Source organism: Gordionus sp. m RMFG-2023, chromosome 1, assembly GCF_954871325.1.
Source record: "Gordionus sp. m RMFG-2023 chromosome 1, tfGorSpeb1-WG-v2, whole genome shotgun sequence".
In the NCBI taxonomy this organism is placed as follows: domain Eukaryota; kingdom Metazoa; phylum Nematomorpha; class Gordioida; order Chordodea; family Parachordodidae; genus Gordionus; species Gordionus sp. m RMFG-2023.
Window position 1 is genome coordinate 19,757,941 of NC_088775.1, and position 22,227 is coordinate 19,780,167.

General features: G+C 28.6%; 1 protein-coding gene across 2 annotated transcripts in view; it reads right to left on the bottom strand.

Annotated features, from left to right (window-relative positions):
* The window catches only part of LOC135931428 (probable cyclin-dependent serine/threonine-protein kinase DDB_G0292550), a 48,981-nt gene extending 43,478 nt beyond the window's left edge, over positions 1–5,503 (bottom strand). Inside the window, exons 1-2 of one of the 2 annotated variants that reach the window (XM_065468523.1) lie at positions 5,487–5,503; positions 5,317–5,446 (exon numbers count right to left, since the gene is read on the bottom strand). The gene's annotated coding sequence lies outside the window, so the exon portion shown is untranslated. Of the gene's footprint in view, positions 1–5,316; positions 5,455–5,486 lie in introns of those variants that run through there. The other variant, XM_065468525.1, reaches the window with a different exon arrangement.
* Positions 5,504–22,227: the final 16,724 nt, after the last annotated feature.

Genomic DNA, 22,227 nt, shown 5'->3' on the forward strand with positions numbered 1-22,227 from the left:
CAAGCTCTGATGATTGAGTCGGCCATTATCGAACTAGTAAGAAACAACTATTTCATAAATTTTGCATGGGGGTACTGATCTGTGAAGCAATTGTTTCAACAGGAAATTATTGTACCCCAATGATGGGGGTATTTTTATTTTAAAAAAATCTATATTTTTACATTTTTACAAAAAAAAATTCTATAAAAAATATGGCTTTAAAAAAATTCAAAAAGAATTCAAAGCTAAGTTGCTAATCGGTACTTATGACATTTCTAAATAAGAAGCAATAGCATTAATTAAAAAATGATGAAAAGCTAAAGCCAGTTGATACTCATCGTAACACAACTGGCAATATAAAAAATATATAATTTACAAATTTAATTCAAGAATTCTTAGTTGGGCAGAACTAAGATGGTGCCTCAAGTATGAGTTAAAGGATCTTTCTTTATTTCTTTCAAAAAAATTAAGCATTTTAAAAACAACATTTTTTCAAAAGGATCAAGTTTTAATATAAGCTGAGGTCCTAAAGTTGACTTTTATTTGTGCAATTGTCATTCAATTATGTAAATCTGTTTATTTTGATGGGGTTAAAAGTTGTGCAGTGCTCAATGCATGTCAGAGTCAGGGTTGCCAGATCTCACGACTTAGCCGTAATTCTCATGATTTCTTACCTATTTTTTTACTTACATATATTTTCTCACACTTCACGCTTTTCTCACGTTTTTTGAGTAAATTAAAATAATCACGCTTAGTCTCACACTTTTTCTCACGTTATTAAATTTTTTCAAAATATTTTTAAATTTTTTTAAAATATTTTTAAATTTTTTCAAAATATTTTTAAATTTTTTTAAAAACAAATATAAAATTTTAAATACTTTCACATATTATAATTAGTTAAATTTAACTTAGATATTGCTAAATATACAATCAAATTAAGATATCTAAAAACATTAATTTCTAGAGTTGATTAATTAGATTCAGGACAGGAACATTTTTATAAAATAATTAAATAAAATTTATAATAAAGGTAATTTATACTCAGTAGGTCAGATTAAAATATTTAAAAAATGCTAATTTATGATTTGATGTATTATGTATCTTCTTAAAAACCTCATTATTTACACAATGGATTTTCAAATTCAAAATATTTCAGGAAGCTCATCCTCAACCTTGTTGTAAATGTTAGATTTAATTTGCATAAAGAATTCTTTTGGATTTTGTTGTACTTTATATTTAATTTGCATAAAGAATTCTTTTGGATTATTATTATAACGTGTGATAAAAATATTATATTTGAATAGTTATGAATATTAGTTATAAGAAGATTGAAAAGAGTATAAAAAGGCTAATTTTTACCATACAAAAGATCTTTCATAATTATTAACTTTTTTGTATTTTTTTTTTTTATTTTTATTAATCTTTTTTATTATTTTTACTTTTATAATTTTGTTAATTTGATAATGTTATAATTTTGAATAAAGGATGAAATTGATTTCATGATTTCGTGTTGTTTTCTTTTTTATTTTAGGTCTCAAAAGCCTTACTTTCAACATTCCTAATTATTATTAATTTCTTTTTAGATTTAGGTTTTGATTCACAATGACAAATCTCCCATTGTGACAAACCTCAAGTTATAATTCTCCAGATTAAAAATTGAAATATAAACAAACCAAAAAGAGGAAAATATATAAGGTAGGTTATAATAAAAGTTGGGAACAAAAATATGAATGGATAAAGCAGCATTCAGGGTCGACTGTAAAATGTAGTATATGTGCATCATGCTTTTCAATAAGCATAGTGGGAGTATGATATAATCAAGCATATGAATTCTAGCAAACATAAGCTGGCAAATGAACAATCTAGAACCAATACTACTATATCATCATACATAACCAAATATTCTAAGAATGAGACCATGTGCGTAATTGCTAAAACAACATTCATATATCATTCCATAAAACATTCTCATATCTATATGTCGGCTGATTGTTCAAGCCAGCTATTTTCCACACTTTTTCCTGATTAAAATTGCATCAATATTTTCATGTGACAGAACAAAAGGCTCGAAAATAATAAAAAATATTTTGGCACCTGAAACAAAGGCAAATATTATAAAAGATCTAAAAAACAATCATCCATTTTCAATACTAACTGATGCATCGAATAAAGGTAATATAAAAACATTTCCCTTATTACTTAAATACTTCAACAAATTACTTAAAAATTTTTCGTCTGACAGTGAAACCTCTAAATACATATCTAGATGTTTGCTAGAAAATTTAAAAATCGCTGGACTTGATATTTCTAATGTAACGGCCTATTGTGCAGATAATGCATCTGTAAACTTTGAAAAAAATCAAAGTATAATTGAAAAGTCATAATAATAATATTATACCAATAGGCTGTATATGCCATATTCTTCACAATTCGTTCAAAAAGGCTGTAATTTTTCTCAAATATGATATTGAGAGTATAGTAATAAAATGCTATAATGAATTTAGCACCTCAACAAAAAGAGTTACAATTTTAAAAGAATTGGTAGAATGGTGTGGTTTAGAATGGTCAGAATTACTTCGCCGTGTTCCAACATGTTGGCTTACATTAATCCCAGCGATTGAGCGGATGCATAAGTATTTTCAACCCCTTAAAGAATATTTTTTAGTAACCCCACCAATTTTGAAAATATTTTTTGAAGATAATTTTGCAGAGGCCTATTTAGGTGTTGTCCTTAATGTTGGCACTTTAGTTAATAACATAAATTTACAATTGCAATCTGAAGATGTATTAGCAATATATGATCCTATCCTAAAATTAAAGAATTCATTAAATTTAAAAATTCAACAAAATTTTTATGGGAGCATTTCTAAAAATATTTTACAACATAATAATGATGTAGAAAAGGCAATAAATTTCAATAATGAATCAAAGATATTTATAAAAAATATTATAGATTATGTAGAAAAACGTTATGATATAATAGATAATATAGGGAAATATCTTAGCCCTATGACATTGGATAAATGTTCAGCATTTGAGCAATTATAAAAAATTATTATTAATTATAAAATACCAGATATAGATATAGATAGTCTCTTTGAGGAATATTCACAATTTTATTCATATTATGAAGAAAAATTATCAAAAAACAATCATATGAATGCCTAAGAAAAATGGATGGATTTCCTCTCTAATAAAATTTCACCCTTGATAGAGAAAATATGTGATTTTATATTTTCTATTCCGCATTCAAATGCTTCATCCGAGAGAATATTCAGTTTAAAGAATACTGCTTGGAGAAAAGAAAGCAATCGATTACATTTATCAACATTGGAAGCAGAACTTATGGTGAAACAAAATTTTAATTATTCATGTAGAGTTCTCAGCCTATCTCCAAAGTGCTGATGGGAAATCTTTATTACCTCTTTTAAAATCATCTATAAAATATAATTAATATTATGCAATATTTATAACATGGGAAATTATACATTATAATAAGATTAGTAAATCAATAAAGAATTTGAATTTTCATTGTCTTTAAATTTTTTAAATATAACATATTAACATAGATTAGTATGTTATATCAACATCCCCGGCCAGCAAAAGTGGGCCAAAGACCCGCAAATTAGGGGATATGGGGGGCTTTGCCCCCCATTAAAAGAAAAACTTACGTTCTCAAGTGAATAATATCTGGGCGATTATTAAAATCACAACGATTTTTGCATATCAAGAATATTACTCAGTAATATTATCTTATTGTTTAAATTTAAAATATTTATTTCATATATTTATAGAAGAGTTGAAATGAATTTTTTTTTCTACTTTATGAGGCCTTGAGAGCAGCCCTGACCAATTTAAAGGATTCTGAAGATTCTGTCACTTCAAGGCTAGTGCTATTGTTTTTACAATCGAAAATTTTTATTTTATCACTTTTTGTTTTAGAAAAAAAAATATTTTAAACTTCTAAAAGATTTTAAATGGGTTACTATAAAAAAAATTGGCAAAATTCCCGGCTATGTTTCTCCATTATTATTTCCACTTTTTAAATTCTTTCTTTCTTTCTTTCCTTCTTTCTTTCTAGATAACAAGCTTGGCATGTATAAAATTGCAAACCTTGTCAAATGATATAGGGTTTGCAAACCAAACTTAATTGGCAAAAGATTGTCTGATTCATTGAGAAGTATAATTCAAATTATTCTCTTGTATCATTTTTAGGTTGGGTATATATATTTTCAATTAAATTTAATATATTTTGCTTTAAATTTCCATTAAATTTTTTTTAAATCAGATCTTATTTTCTTACAACAAAAGGAATTGTCAAAAAGATAATTGTTAAAGATGATATCAAGGATAGCAATCAATTTTACAATTTGAATTCTGGTCATTATAGGATGTCTAACCTTAGTATTTATTTGATGGCTAAAAAGAAGGATATATAATCTAGAAGTTAAAGAATCAAAGGCTTTCAATGAAACAAAATTTATTTAAACAATTAAATATCGACAAAATTATAACTTCTTATCTTCCCCTAATTTATTTAAATTATTAATTAAATATTTATTAACTATTCCTGCAACCTTATGTCAGCCAAAATGGCAATATGCAAAATAAAACTTCAATGAAACAAACTTTATTTAAACAATTAAATATCCACAAAATTATAATTTCTTTCTCTCTTCCACTAATTTATCTAAATTATCAATTTAAAAATAATATTAAAATTTCTTTACTTCCATTTTCAAATAATTTTTAAAGTTTATAATATTATAGTTATTATATTTTAAAGAATAATTAAATAGCAATAAAAAATTACATATTATTTTTGAAATTTATAATTAAAGAATGGGAGTTTACAAAAATTTAACTACTTCTTTTGAATGGAGGTATTTTTTTCATGTGTATACTGTTTCCTTAGCTTGTGGGGGTATAGGGGCACTGGGTTTAAATCATCACATTATTTATTTTTTTAATTTAATCACTATAAAGTCAAGGGTGCCATTTAAAAGTAAAAAAATACAAATAAAATGTCCAAATTCCTAGATATGCTACATAATTGAAAACATTAAATCATAATTATGAGCTAATAATAAGAAATTTCTTTGGTCTACAAAGTCATATAAAAAATATGTTGTATATATATATATAAAATTCATAGGGACATAAAAAAGTTTGAAACTATTCTAATTTCTAAACTGATAACTTTATAACAAAATCAATAGAGGTGCAAATTCATATCAAAAGCAAAAATATAAAGAGAATATAGTTAGAAAAATTATACCAAAAAGTAATAGTATATTAATACATCGCAACTAAAAATTATTAATTCTATTATATTACTTATTTTAATGTTTACTGATAAGAGAATCTGATAAAATTTTGTAGAGAGTTTTAGCCGCATATATGTTTAATTTACATATTCTCGGATACAAAAATTCGAGCTAGACTACCGCCGGCCATGTGAAATTTCCTAAAAAATGGAATATCATATGAATTAAAATTTTTTTAACCAATATGAGCTTATCTTCTTCATATATAAAATTTAGTCATGTTAAAGAGCATCTTGAGATACAACTTCCTTTTCTCATTCTCATCAAACTGGAAGGTTTAAACCGATCGACAAAATTTTAGAAGAAAAAAAGGGCTCGTATCCAGCAGAGCCGATATATAATCTGGGAGAGGGAGATACTAGCAAATGTCCTATCCAAGACTTTCAATCTGCCTCTTATAAAAATATTAAAAGATTGTCTAACAAATATTTTATTCTCTAATTTATTTAATAATGTATAATAGCAATATATACATTTACTACTAGATTGGCGATTCATTTATTTAAAAGTGCCCATACTCGATTAAATGACATTAATGCACATTTGCCTTACAGTTTACTCATATTATATGAACACTTTAATTAATGAATCGCTAATCTAGTAGCACTGGCCTATCCAGAATTTTGCTAAGGGGGGGGGGGGGGGGGTATTATAGTGTGAATATTTTACCCATTAATTTTGTTGTAAATCCCTTATTGTAGGCCTTTGGCTATATTAGATTTTTATAAAAATAATTTTAGGTTTTCACTTTTTTTTGTTAAAATGCATTTTTTCTAAAAATTTTGAATAATAGTCGTTATTTTACAAAGTTATTAATTTTTCCTAATTTTTCTCTCAAATTCTTTCCTATAATGTCATACATATTGTATATATTTTTTGAGGAGAGGGAGGTGGGGGTGTGGTGAGATGGGAGGGGATTTTTATTAGCTTAAAATGATATTTATTGTCTAGTAGAGTTGTATGTATGCACATCATTGGTATATATATACACAGAGTTGGGCAGTACCGCGAATACTTGTATCTAAGATACAAGATACAAGATCCTTTTGTATCTTGTACTCAGTATCTTTTTGACATTTCTAATAAGATACTAGTATCTGTATCTAAGATTCTTTATTCTAAAAAGAATCTTGTATCTTTTTCATTTTCATATTCTTGACAAAAGATATAGATACAGATTCTTTTTAATATTCATGTTTAAAATTTTACATATCACAGTATATATTTTATTTTCTTCGCGAATCTTGAATTAATTTCTTTATTTTTTCCCACCATATTTTAATATATTGACAGTCAAAATTATTTGGAAAATTTACAAATCACATTAAGGTAGAAAGATAAAAAATAACAATACCAAAACGAAATATGTATAGATTATATTTTATATATAAATGTAACTCTATAGAATATCATTATCAATTTTATGTAATATTTTTAATTTTAGGATAATTAACACTCATGGTAGTGAAATTTAAATTATAGAAATAAGTTCCCCTGAATCGTATAATCTAAAAATTTTATATGATTTTTAAATATAAGTTAAAAATGACAATTTACCGGCTAAATGTAAAACCTGTATAATCAAAAAAATAATAAAGGGTTAAACACAAATTGTTAAACATATTATAGTATATTATTTATGTGTAGTTAAAAGGGGCATAGGTTATCTTAAAAATTTAAGTTTACAATATTATCTACCTTTAAAAGCTGCTCCAGATGGTATGGGTAAAAGATTTTAAGAAAATATTTTCCTATGATTTGAATATAATGTGGCTTTTTTGACATGAATATCACATCCATATTTTAAAACTTATGTAGGCATTCGGCTAATATTATCGGAGGTGCTTTTGGGCCCATATGCTTCACAAAGAATCTGTATCTGTATTTAGCAATGACATATATAATACCTAGACTGACGATTCATTCATTAAAATGCATTTTCAAGCGTTAAAAGCAAATCAGCTGGACCCGCCATTTTGGTAACACATATAGTAATTATTCTCATTTTAAAAACTATTATTAAATTGATAACTTGCTTCCTTTTTGTCTCGATGATCCGGTAATTCTTTAATAAAGTTTGCATCAGATATAGGAATAAATTAGACTCTCGTTTAAAATTTTAATAATGATTTGTGTAACCAAGATGGCGTCTCCAGTTGATTTGCATTGATGTACACTTTTAATGAATGAATTGTCAGTCTAGGTATTATATATGTCATTGGTATTTAGATTCTTTTTCAAGAGGACCTGCCCAACTCTGTATATACATTATTGAATTTATTATAATAATGACTTTATTTCTTTCCATTTTTGCTAAGTGTAGATTTAATTTCTTTTATGAGGCAAAATTACGTCCGAACTTCGCGATGGATGCTTTGAACAATTCTACATATATGACTGAATTCGTTAAACTGGATTTCCCTTAACCCAGTAGCGATGACAGCGCCTAAATAGGAAATTGCAGAATTTCTTCGACATCGGCAAGATCTCCAACGGAGAAAAGGCCGCGTTGTTTCTCCGAAATCTTCCAGATGACGAATTTAATAACATTGGACAATTTTCACGGTGGCAGACTTCTAGGACACAATCGCTCTGCTTGGCAAATTCAAGCTACAACATCCATCGAAGACTGAGAACACCAAACTGTCATTATTTTATGCTGCCACTCAAGGCAAGGAGGATTCGTTCTCGGCTTGGGTCACACGCGTAGCACGAATCAAAAAAGAATGCAAATTCAATGGCATTCAGCGCATTATTGAGAAAGTGAGAGTTGCTTCGAATTCCAAAGATGTCAGGAAAGCGGTCAGGAGCTCTATGACTATAGAAGATATTTACAATCTAGGTCTAGAGGAAGACACTGCGGAGCCAAGTGACATCAAGGGCGTGATGAAATTGTTTCATTTGAATGAATCACCTGGAGTACAAGAGGTTAATCACATGGGCAGAGTCAAAAAAAGCCACGTAACCATAAAACCCATTCAGGATTAGGGTTGCCATACCCCCCCATCAGCGGGAGACTCTTGCAATTTTTTTGTTTGCACGCAGACATCTTTCTCCCGCAAAACTACCGCAATTGGAAATCTCTCGCAAAAATCTACCGCAATTTTTTTAATTTTTATTTGTATCCAATAATAAATCAACATCATTTCATTCGTATAAGTCAGTACAGGGGAGTATATCAACATCGATTGCAATCAGGGTTGCCAAATCAAAATTTTCAAATTGCGGGAGAAATTTAGTATTTTGTGGGAGAAATATGAAAATTGCGGTAGAAATATAAATTTGCTTAAAAAAAATTTTTGGGGACCAATTGACTTAATTATCCGCCTATTATATTTTATAATTAGTTTATATAAATGCAAAATTGGTAAATATTTTTTAAAATAAAATAACATCTTGATTTATTAAAATATATTAATTTTATAAAAAAAAACCAACGATCTTTTTTAAATATAAAAGAATGTAAACAAGATATAATTTTATATAATAAACAAACGATTTTAATTTTACAATGTAAAAAATATATTTTATACGAATATCCCGCAAGACCGCAATTGGAAATCTATCGTGTGTGTATATAACATTATAAGGATAGGCGCTTAATTATCACGTATCAAGTTTAAATACATAATAAAATAATATTGTACTCATTTCAATGATAATTATTTTATTTATTATAGTTCAATCACATTATTATAATCAGTGCAGGGGAGTGTATCTACATTCATTGCAAAACAAAAATATTCCCCATAAATATGAAATAATACAGATGCAACTACATTTGCTGCAATAATCACGTATCTTGTACTACAATATTCACAGATATACTTATCATTACAATGTGGGTAGAATCTTTGCCCATAATTATTAACGACTCCAAGATAAATGAAAACTTTACTTATAGAACAAAAATGAGTAAGGATATCATAAATGTTTTAGAATCTGAATCCAGGAGGTCAATTCTTACGATTTGAAAGATCGACTTACATATGCAATTATAACAGATGCATCTAATAAGGGAAATATAAAAATATTTTCCTTGATCCTCAGCTATTTCAACAAAATTAAGTTCGTTTCAATAAAACTATTAAATTTTTTTCCCTCAAATTGTGAATAATCCAAAGATATAAATAACCATGTAATGGTAAATACAACAGATTCGGGATTATCAATAAATTGCATGTCAGCTTTCTGATATAATAATACCTCAGTTAATTTGGCAAAACCAGTGTATTTACAGAATTGAGTCAGCCTAATGTTGGTTGCGACATGTTCCTAATACACACCATAGATAAATTAAAATTTTACAAACCTTTAAAAAATTATTTCTTAAATAAATTATAAAAGCTGTCCTAACATTTTGAGAAATTTATTCAAGAATGAATGGCAGAGGTATATTTAGGAATGATTTCACATGTAGGAAATCTACTACATGCTGTTAATGTGCAGTTGCAATCAGAAGAATTTTAACAATAATTCAGAAAACTATTCTGTAGATGTGTTCATCTTTACATTTAAAAATTGACAATAAATTTTATGACGCCATTGCTAAAACTATATTAAAATGTTAAAATATTTTAAAAATACCGATAGACATTGATGTCTTGTTTGAGGAGATTGTAATGCTCTCTATTTTTGATTTACAATGTAAAAAATATATTATACGAATGTATAAATAAGATTTTATAAAATATAAAAAAAATATTGTTAATTATATTTTATTTGAGATTTAAATAATGGAACTAAACGTTTACCGTCGTTATTGAGATATTTATAAGCTCGGCCTCTAATGTTTTTAAAGCAATCCGATTTCTCTTCTTTTTCCAGGCAGTCCTCATCAGGCTAAAAATGCGCTCGGATGAGGCATTGGAATTAGGTAAGGAGAAGACATAGTCGCACTTTTTTTCCAAGCATGGGGATTTATTGTTATTACGAAAAAATTCTACCCATTTCTCCTCAGCTTTTAGACCAACTAACTTTAAGTATTTTGGCGAATCACAAAAAATAGAGAGAATTTCAATCTTCTCAAACACATCAATGTCTTTCGGCATTTTTAATATATTTATGAAATTATAAAAACCATCAATTGATGGTTTCTATTCCAAGGTCATAATATTTATACATTTGTAAATAGAGTTATTAAAATCAAATTTTGATTATAAATATTCTAAAATTGTCTTAATAAAAGTATCTGCTTCATTTAAAAATGTATTAATTAGAGTATTATTTGAACATTTTAATATAATATTTTTAGCAATAGTGCCATAAAATTTATTATCAATTTTTCACTGTAGAGATGAACAGAGCTGTAGCATAATTTTGTAAATCTTTTTTAATAAAGAATATTCTGATTGCAATTGAATATTAACTGCAAGAAGTAGATTTCCTACATATGAAACTTATCCCAAATAAGCTTCTGCCATTTCTTCTTCAAAAAAATTTCCCAAAATTTTAGGACAGCTTTTAAAATTTTTATTTAAGAAATATTTAAGAGTTCGTAAAATTTTAAAATTATATCTATGGCAGATATTAATGATAACCACCTGATAGGTACATATCGCAACAACTCACACCATTCCAAGTCAGACCACTTCACCAACTCTTTTGATTCATTAACTCTTTTAGTTGATGAACTAAATTCGTTAAAACATTTCATCACAATTATTTCGACATCCACAGATAGTACATTCATTACCTTCCTGCAAGAATTATGTAGTATATGGCATATACAGCCAATTGGTATTAATTCATTATTGTGCTGCCTCAATTTGGTAAATACACTTTGGTTTTTGCCAAAATTTACAGAGGCATTATCAGTGCAAAAAGCTGACATGCAAATCATTGATAACCCTGAATCAGCTATATTTACCATTATGCGGTTAGCTACATCTTTGGATTTTTCACTATCCGAGGAAAATATTTTTAACAGTTTTATTGAAATGATCCTATTCTAGTTGAAATAGTGAAGGATCAAGGGAAATGTTTTAATATTTCTCTTATTAGATGCATCTGTTAGAATTGCATATAGATGCCCATCTTTTAAATCGTCTAGAATTGACCTCTAGGATTCAGGTACAAAAACACTTGTGATAGCCTGGATCATTTTTGTTCTACCACAAGTAAGGTAAGATTGGCATTTATATTGGAGTCGTTAAATATCATGGGAAAGATTCGACCCACATAGTGATGATATATTTCAGTGAATGTTGAACTACATGATAGTTGTATACGATTTCCGCAACTGTAGTTACATCTGTATTATTTATTATTTTTAGAGAATATTTTTGTTTTGCAATCGATGTATATACTCCCCTGTACTGACTTATATGAATGAAATGATGTTGATTTATTATTGGATACATAGGCGTAGCCAGTAGGGGGGGGGGAAATCTCCCTTCAGAATTTATCACTTTTTGTGAATATCATTTTAAGCTAATAAAAAAATATCACCCTTAGTCCTCCCCCCCTCCAAGACCCCCAAAATGTATGCATATATCTTAAACAATAATTTGAAAGAAAGAATGTAAAAGTTGGTATTTTTTTATAAAACTATTCCTCATAATTTATACATTTTTGGAAAAAAACATTAATATATAAAAAAAGTGAACCAAAGATGCTTTTTAAGAAATGGAATATAAGCTAAAGATAAGTCTTAAGACAAAAGTGAAATGTATTATATTTATTAATAATAGATCCATAAAATTAGTAAGTAATATAATATATCAAATATATAATTTTTTATAAAGTGAGTAATTTTTATTTATTTATTTTAATAGAAGTAAAATATAATTATGAAACTATTGATATAATTAAATCATAAATTAAATAAAAATAATTAAGCACAATACAAACAGTGGAATATTATATGTCGTAGATTTACAGTATATCTAATTATCATATGACAATAAGTAATTTTTACTAATATAGCGAATTATATATTTTACAGAAAACTATAAAATATTGATAAGGACATCAGAAAATATCTTTTAAAGACTTTGTGGGATGATAAATAATATAAAGATTAATTTTTAATATCATTTTTACTTAAAATAAATAGATGGCGTTAAATAATTGAATGCAAATTGGTGCTATATTTATTTTCAAGAGCATTGATTAGTAAAATTTGTTAAAATATTAAATGTAATATATTCTCTAACTGTCAAAGTCTGTAAAAGTGGAGTTTTACCTATTATTTTGTAACTAATTCTATATAATAGAGGAATATAAACTATATGTCTACTTACTTTTTATAAATAAATTTCTTATACTTGTTTGGAATAAATTATTACCATGCTTTTATATTAATGTATATACAAGTAATTTATTATATTTTATATAAAATAATAAAGATATATTTCATATTTGTTCAAGTTATTTACTAAATTTAACCTCCTCTCTTGTAAAAATATTTTATGACTATATATTGAGGTAAGTTTAAATGGGAGGTCTGGGGCGAAACCCCCAGTAAATTTTTTTATTCCCCCCCCTTAGGAAAATCTTGGCTAAGCCTATGATTTGATAAAAATAAAACAGGATAAAAAGAAATTTACAAACTGGACATGTTTTTCAAATATTTAAAATATATTTTTAAAATATAAAAATAATCAATTACTATCTCTCAAAATTATTATTTATATATTAAAAACGTTAAAATGCTAAAAAAAAAAATTGCGGAAGAAATTAAAAAATGGCGGTAGATTTTTGCGGGAGATTTCCAATTGCGGTAGTTTTGCGGGAGTGTCTGCGTGTAAACTAAAAAATTGCGGGAGTCTCCCGCTGATGGGGGGAGACATGGCAACCCTGATTGCAACACAATAATATTTTCAAATAATAAATAATACAGAACTACATTTACGGAAATCGTATACATCTATCATGTAGTTCAACATTCACAGAGCTATATCATCACAATGTGGGTCGAATCTTTTTCTCATGATATTTAACGACTCCAATATAAGTGCAAACCTTACTTGTGGCAGAACAAAAATGAGCAAGGCTATCACAAGTGTTTTAGTACCTGAATCCTAGAGGTCAATTCTAGACGATTTGAAAGAAGGGCATCCATATGCAATTCTAACAGATGCAACTAATAAGGGAAATATTAAAACATTTCTCTCGATCCTTCGCTATTTCAACAAGAATAAGAACATTTCAATAAAACTGTTAAAAAATTTTCCTCGGATAGTGAAAAATCTAACGATGTAGCTAGCCACATAATGGTAAATATAGCTGATTCAGGGTTATCAATGATTTGCATGTCAGCTTTTTGCGCTGATAATGCCTCTGTAAATTTTGGTAAAAACCAAAGTTACCGAATTGAGGCAGCATAATAATATATTAATACCAATTGGCTGTATATGCCATATACTACATAATTCTTGCAAGATGGCATATTTACTATCTGTGGATGTCGAAATAATTGTGATGAAATTTTATTAACGAATTTAGTCATCAACTAAAAAAGTTAATAAATTAAAAGAGTTTTTAAAATTTTACAAACCCTTAAAAAAATACTTCTTAAATAAAGATTTTAAAAGCTGTCCAAAAATATTGAAAAATTTTTTCGAGTATGAAGCATATTTGGGATTCGTTTCACATGTAGGAAATCTACTTCATTCAGTTAATATTCAGTTGCAATCCGAATATTATTTATAAAAAAGATTCATAAAATCATGCTACAGCTCTGTTCATCTTTACAGTTAAAAATTGTTAATAAATTTTATGGCGCTATTGCTAAAAATATTATATTAAAATGTTCAAATAATACTCTAATTAATACCTTTTTAAATGAAGCAGATATTTTTATTAAGACAATTTTAGAATATTTATAATCAAAATTTGAAACTCTATTTACAAATGTATAAATATTATGACCTTGGAACAGAAAACTTCAATTGATGGTTTTTATAATTTAATAAATATATTAAAAATACCGAAAGACATTGATGCCTTGTTTGAGGAGATTGTAATTCTCTATATTTTTTATGATTCGCCAAAATACTTAAAGTTGGTCTAAAAGCAGAAGATAAATGGGTAGAATTTTTTCGTAATAACGATAAATCCCCATGCTTGGAAAAAATATGCGAGTATGTCTTCTCCTTACCTTATTCTAATGCCTCGGAGCGCATTTATAGCCTGATGAGGACTGTATCGAAAAAGGAGGGAAATCGGATTGCTTTAACTAATGGTTAAACAAATATATAATATGTCATGCCAGGAATTTTATAAATATCTCAATAACAACGGTAAACATTGTTCTATTATTTAATCTCATATAATATAATTAAGTTTTAGCAATGGCGCCATAAAATTTATTGTCATGAACACATCTGCAGCATTATTTTATGAATCTTTGTTAAGATTCTTCTGATTGCAACTACACATTAACAGCATGTAGTAGATTTTCTACATGTGAAATCATTCCTAAATATACCTCTGCCAATCATTATTGAAAAAAATTTCAAAATATTAAGACAGCATTTATAATCTTTATTTAAAAAAATACTTTTTTAAAGGTTTATAAAATTTTAAAATTCTATCGATGGCGGGTATTATGAACATATCGCAACCAACATTGTGCTGACTCAATTCTGTAAATACACTCTGTTTTTACCAAATTCACTGAGGCATTATTAGATCAGAAAGCTGACATGCATTTATTGATAACCGAATCTGCTATATTTACCATTATATGGTTAGCTATGTCTTTAGATTTTTCATTATTTGATGGGAAAAAATTTAATTGTTTTATTGAAACGACCTTAATTTTGTTGAAATAGCGGAGAATATTTCTCTTATTAGATGCATCTGTTAGAATTGCATATGTATGCCCATATTTCAAATCGTCAATTGACCTCCTGGATTTAGGTCCTAAAACATTGATGATAGCCTTGCTCATTTTTTTCATTTATATTATAGTCGTTAAATATTATGGAAAAGATTCAACCAACATTGTGATGATAAGTATCTCTGTGAATGCTGTACTACAAGATAAGTAATTATAATCGCCGCAACTGTAGTTGCATCTGTATTATTTCTTATTTTTGGAGTCTTATTACCTATTTAAACGTGATACGTGATAATTAAGCGCCTATCCCTATAATGTTATACACATACACGGATTTCTAATTGCGGTCGTTTTGCGGGACATTCGCATAAAATATTTTTAAATTGTAAAATTAAAATCGTTTTTTTTTATAAAATTTTATCTTGTTTACATTCTCTTATATTTAAAAGATCGTTGGTTTTTTTTATAAATTAATATATTTTAATAAATCAAGATATTATTTTATTTTGAAAAAAAAAGATAATAGGCGGATAATTAAGTAAAAAAATTTTTTTTAGCAATTTTTATATTTCTACCACAATTTTCATATTTCTCCCGCATAATACCAAATTTCTCCCGCAATTTAAAAATATTGACCTGGCAACCCTGCTTACAATAGATCTTCTGTTACAAAGATCGTGATTGTCAATTGAACACGAACCATGCTATGAAAATCGAAGTAATCGATGATGACGACGACTCAAACACAGACCTTAAAGAATATAATCTGCAGAATTTGGAGTGTACAATCTGGGTCAACGATACCAGATATGACGCGTACAACGTAACGGTGAGCATCAACAACATACCCACGTTGATGCACGTTGACACCGGTACGAGGTACACTATACTTCCGAAGCTGACATCTAAGACTGTAGGCATAACCAAGATGTAAGACGGATATGAAACTGACTGTTATAACAGCAGCGCCATCAAGATATTAGGTCTTGCCAATGTGAACGATTAGTATGAAGGTAACTTAAACGCTGGAGGCCATAGGGGTGGATTGTGAAAAGATTCCCCTGCTAGGGCGTATGTGGCTTCACGCCTTCAACAACATTTTAAAAACGTTCTTAGTGGGTAATTTGGAGAATGATCTCGAGAAGGTCTTGACAACAAAAAAAGACTTCGAATCAACTTACTCCTACAAACTCAAAATGGTCAGACAAGAGAAAGTTTACTCGAAGTCCGATGCTCTGCCTAAGATCATACCTTCAAGGAGAATTCCGTGTGCCAAGATTAATGCGATGACTCAGAAATTGGATGGCTGGCTGAAGGACAACATAAACCTTGCTCGAGAGGAATCTAGATGTCCGATACCATGCACAAGCGATCCGATTGGGAAGTTAGCTAAGGGCTGCCTTTACTTTACCAAGCCATCGTTCGGTTTGAAAAGAAGACTGCACCATGAACATGGGTGGCGTATTGGGTGGCGATATGAACGTTAATGGCGTTCCACTCAACATATCCAAGGAAATCATAAGCCGAATTTCTTTGGAGAGTGTAATGTTGAATATGTGATCGATATTAACGTTTTATTTACTTTGACAATTGATTTATATTTTTTTGATATCAATTTGTATTTAATTTTATCGGTGAAAATTTATATTAACATTTTTTATATCATTTTAACGTTACATTTTTTTTAAATATCAATTTGTATTTCACATAATTGGTTATTTTTTTATTGTTAAAAAAAGATATAAAAAGAAAAAAAGGTTCTTGGTTAAAACAGTGAATAAATGTGATTTATAATAAAAATAAAATGTGATTTATGATAATAAAATTCTGTCTTATTCTGTTTAATTATTCTGTCTAAACACATCATGGTAATAATAAATAAGCGAGGATCTTATTCAATTCCTTCATCGAAGGTCGTGAGTTTGAGACTCGTCTTGGCCACCATGTAAGAATTGAATTAAATTCTCGTTTATTTATTATTACCATGATGTGTTTAGACAGAATAATTAAACAAAATCATATCATAAATCACATTTTATTATTTTTTATAAATTACATTTTATTATCACTCTTTTAAGCAAAAACAATTTTTCTTTTTATATCTTTTTTTTTAACAATGAAAAAATAACCAATTATGTGAAATACAAATTGATATTTAAAAAAATGTAACGTTAAAATGATATATAAAAAAAATGTAAATATAAATCGCCGATTAAATTTAAATACAAAGTTAATAAAAAAAAATGTCACGTTAAAATGATATATAAAAAAAATGTTAATATAAAATATTCACCGATTAAATTTAAGTACAAATTGCTATCAAAAAAAATAAATCAATTGCAAAAATAAATAAAACGTTAATATCGATCACATATTCAACATTCCACCCTCCAAAGAAATTCGACTTATGATTTTCTTGGATTTGTTGAGGTAACGCCATTTTTATGATCGCCAAGCAATACGCCAACCATGTTCATGGTGCAGTCTTCTTTTCAAACCGAACGATGGCTTGGTAAAGTAAATGCAGCCCTTAGCTAAATTCCGAATCGGATCGCTTGTGCATGGTATCGGACATCGAGATTCCTTTCCAGAAAGGTTTATTTGTCCTTCAGCTAGCCATTCAATTTCTGAGTCTTTGCATCGATCTTGGCACACGGAATTCTCCTTGAAGGTATGTTCTTAGGCACAGCTTCGGGCTTCAAGTGAACTTTCTCTATAATGCGCGGAATGCCATTGAATTTGCATTCTTTATTGAGTCGTGCTACGCGTGTGACCCAAGCCGAGAACGTCTCTTCCTTGCCTTGAGGGCAGCATAAAATAATGACAGTTTGGCGTTCTCAGTCTACTTTGGATGTTGTAGCTTGAATTTGCTAAGCAGAGCGATTGGGTCCTAGAAGTCTGCCTCCATGCAAATTGCTCATGTTATTGAATTCGTCATCTGGAACACTTCGGAGAAACAACGCGACCTTTTCTCCGTTAGAGATCTTGCTGGTGTCGAAGATATTCTGCAATTTCTCTATGTAGGCGCTGTCATCGCTACTTAATTTAGGGAACTACAGACGAATTCAGTCATATATGTGGAATTGTTCAAAGCATCCATCGCGAAATTTGCACGAAATTTGGCTCCATGTAAAAATTGGATAAAATCCGTTTATTTATTGATACCATGACAGAATAATTAAACAAATGAAGACAGAATTTTATTATTATAAATCACAATTTATTTTTATTATAATTTACATTTTTTTATTAACTCCTTTAATTAAAAATAATTTTTCTTTTTATATCTTTTTTTAACAATAAAAAAATAACCAATTATGAGAAATACTAATTGATATTAAAAAAATATAACGTTAAAATGATATATAAAAAAATGCTAATATAAAATTTTCACCGATTAAATTTAAATAGAAATTGATATCAAAAAAATTAATCAATTGCCAAAATAAATAAAACGTTAATATCTATCACATATTCAACATTCCACCCTCCAAAGAAATTCGGCTTATGATTTCCTTGGATATGTTGAGTGGTAACGCTATTAACGTTCATGATTGCCGAGCAATACGCCATCCATGTTTATCAGTCTTCTTTTCAAACCGAACGATGGCTTGGTAAAGTTAAGGCAGCCCTTAGCTAATTTTGCGATCAGATCATTTGTGCATGGCATTGGGCATCTAGATTCCTCTCAAGCAAAGTTTATGTTGTCCTTCAGCCACCCATCCAATTCACGAGTCATCGCATTAACCCTGACATATGGAACTCTCCTCGGATGTATGATCTTAGGCAAGGCATCGAGCTTCAAGTGAACTTACTCTTGTCTGACCATGTTGGGTTTGTAGGAGTAAGTTTATTCGAGGTCTTTTTTTGTTGCCGAGACCTTCTCGAGATCATTCTCTACATTACCCACTAAGAACGTTTTTAAAATGTTGTTGAAGGCGTGAAGCCACATACGCCCTAGCAGGGGAACCTTACCACAATCCAATACATTGGCCTCCAGTGTATGTGAGTTACCTTCATACTTAACGTTCACATTTGCAAGACCTAATATCTTGATGGCGCTGCCGTCATAACCAGTGAGTTTCATATCCGTCTTACGTATCGGGGTTATGTATATGTCAGCTTCGGAAGTATTGTGAACCTCGTACCGGTGTCAACTTACATCAACTTGGGTATGTTGTTGATGCTCACCGTCACGTTGTACGCGTCATATCTGGTGTCGTAGACCCCCAGATTGTGCACTTCCAAATTCTGCAGATTATATTCTTTAAGGTCTGTGTTTGAGTCGTCGTCATCATCGATTACTTCGTTGTTCATAGCATGGTTCGTATTCAATTGACAATCACGATCTTTGTAATCAGAAGATCTGTTGTAGGTATTATTTTCATTTTTGTACTGGTTGGGCCTCGACGAATATTTCGAAAACCATTAATATTTTGAGGGTTGTGTCTGTGCTAACCACGACGGGGATAGTTGGTTCGGTTATCACCTCTATAGCAATCATCTCGTCGATCAGAGCTTTGATGATGGTCACAATGATAGTCTTGGCGATTGCCATGGACGTTGTACCCGCTATTGTTGTTTCGATCGTAGTAGTAGTTATCGTTGCGATTGTCGAAACGGTTGCGGTTATGGTGACAATTACCGTAGCTTTGATCAAAACGATTGTCGTGGAAGTTGCAGTGCCGTCCATAGAATTGTTTGTCGCGGCTGTTGTCGTAGCGTATCTTGTAACGTTCATCATATCGTTTGTCGCGGCTATAGTCGCAGCATACAACGTAACGTTCATCGAAATGTTGTCAGGGGCGATTGTCATTGATGAACTGAGGTTGCTTGATAAGAGATTTACCATGTGCATGAGAGTCCTGACTGGGTTTTGTTATTACATAACTATTTTTGACTCTGCCCATGTGATTAACCTCTTGTACCATTTATTGATACCATGACAGAATAATTAAACAAAATAAGACAGAATTTTATTATTAAATCACAATTTATTTTTATTATAAATTACATTTTTTTATTCACTCCTTTAACCAAAAACAAATTTTCTTTTTATATCTTTTTTTTAACAATAATGTTAATATAAAATTTTCACCGATTAAATTTAAATACAAATTGATATCAAAAAATAAATCAATTGCCAAAATAAATAAAACGTTAATATCGATCATATATTCAACAATTTACGATATCAGTTGTATCTATTACATTAATGAATGCTTTTCAAAGATATTTAAAATTTGATCTTTGGGCATAGGGTCATTAGAAGTGTTGTTAAATAGCCCGATTTAAAAAACGGCCCAATTAAAATTGTACAAAATAATATTATGTAAGCCTCGAGATTTGGCAAATATAGGTCCAGACCTTTCTGATAGAGATCTGCAATAGTAGTTCCGGCCCAAACCCGGCCCGGCCCGAATAATTAAATTTCGGGCCGGGTCGGATCGGGCCTTGGAAATATTTTTAAATATATTTAAATTTATAAATTTATAAATATGTAAAATAAAAATATTTGATTTTATTTATAGAACTAGACGCCATATAACATATGTCTTATATTTTGAGTAATTATAAAAATTAATTTCTATATTTAAATAAATTCGGGCCGGGCTGGGCAAAATTTTATAAAAAAATTTCGGGCCAGGCCGGGCTTGAAAAATTAGACCCGATACAGATCACTACTTTCTGAGCAAAATCTCCAAGCCTACATAATATTATCTGGACTCAGAGACACGGATTGGCTAGTAATCCTAGTAAGAAAATGTCCTACGGGACCTAGAGATTTAAAAATTTGGGGGTCTTTAGGAAATAATTTGTGGGCCTTAGGAAAGAAAAAAGAATTTTTTTTATAACAATTGGTAAAAAATCTAAATATGTAATCATTTTTAAATATTATAAATTCAAACATTTATTAAATATTAATTCAATTTTCTGGTGGAATTATAAGCACTATAAGCGCTATTAGTAAATAAATTTAGATATTGTAGTAATAATATATATTTTTTTTTTATATAAAGTTTCGATAATTGTAAATGTTAATTTATTTTCTTGTTAAAATAATATTCAAATATTATGTACTTTATAAATTGTGATAACCATCATTATTTTATTACCACTTAAATAAATATCTTTAATAATTGTCCACTACTAAAATCCCTCAGATATATATTTTTAGCACCGAATAGTCGTTAAATAAAATCATTTCTTATTTTCATTAGTTCTTAAAATGTGGATCCAATAGAAATTAAAAAGGGAAGTGTTTTATTCATATTATTATTGTTTTAAGTAAATAGCCGTAAGAAAATAAATTAACAAATGAAATATAGACATACAATATATTGTTACATATAGAAAATGAAATATTATTACCATATGTATATAAATATTTAAAAATCTATTCGTTAGCAAAGGTAGATAGATAAGCTGCGAGGAACTAATTTCCTTTTCTTGAATTTATAGCTTTATTATGGTATCAATTAAAACTGATATACTGGGTTGAAATATTTCTTTTACAGTGGTGGAATTTGCTGGTTTTCTTCACTGCTCTTTTGATTAACTTATATTGGGTATAAATGCCTAAATGGTATCTCTAATTTAAAAAATAAATATATAATGTTTAACATAATTTGTAGAGGAGTTTGTTGAATCCTTTATCATTTTTTTGTTTTTACAGGTTTGATATTCGTACATTGTCTTTTGACTTGAATTATTTCCATATAAAATTTTAAAATAGGGATTTGATTCTGGAACTTATTTCCATAATTTCACTTATACTAACTTCGTTTCCCCTACTATGAGTGATAATCATTCTACAAATTAAAATATATAAAATTGGTAATGATATTCAATCGTGTAACATTTATATAAAAAATATATTCTTTACTTATTTCATTTTGATATTAGCTTAATGAGAGTTGTAAATTTTCCAGGTAATATTGGTTGTCAATATATTTATAATATGGCGGAAAAGAATAGGAAATTAATACAAGATTTCACGAAAAAAAAAGGTTATTAAAATGAAAGTCTCTATAAACATATGTTATTTTATGTGTTTACCTTGTTAAAATATCCAAATCTTCCTATTATCATATATTTTTGAGATATCCTTTGAATAAAATAAATGATCGTGTA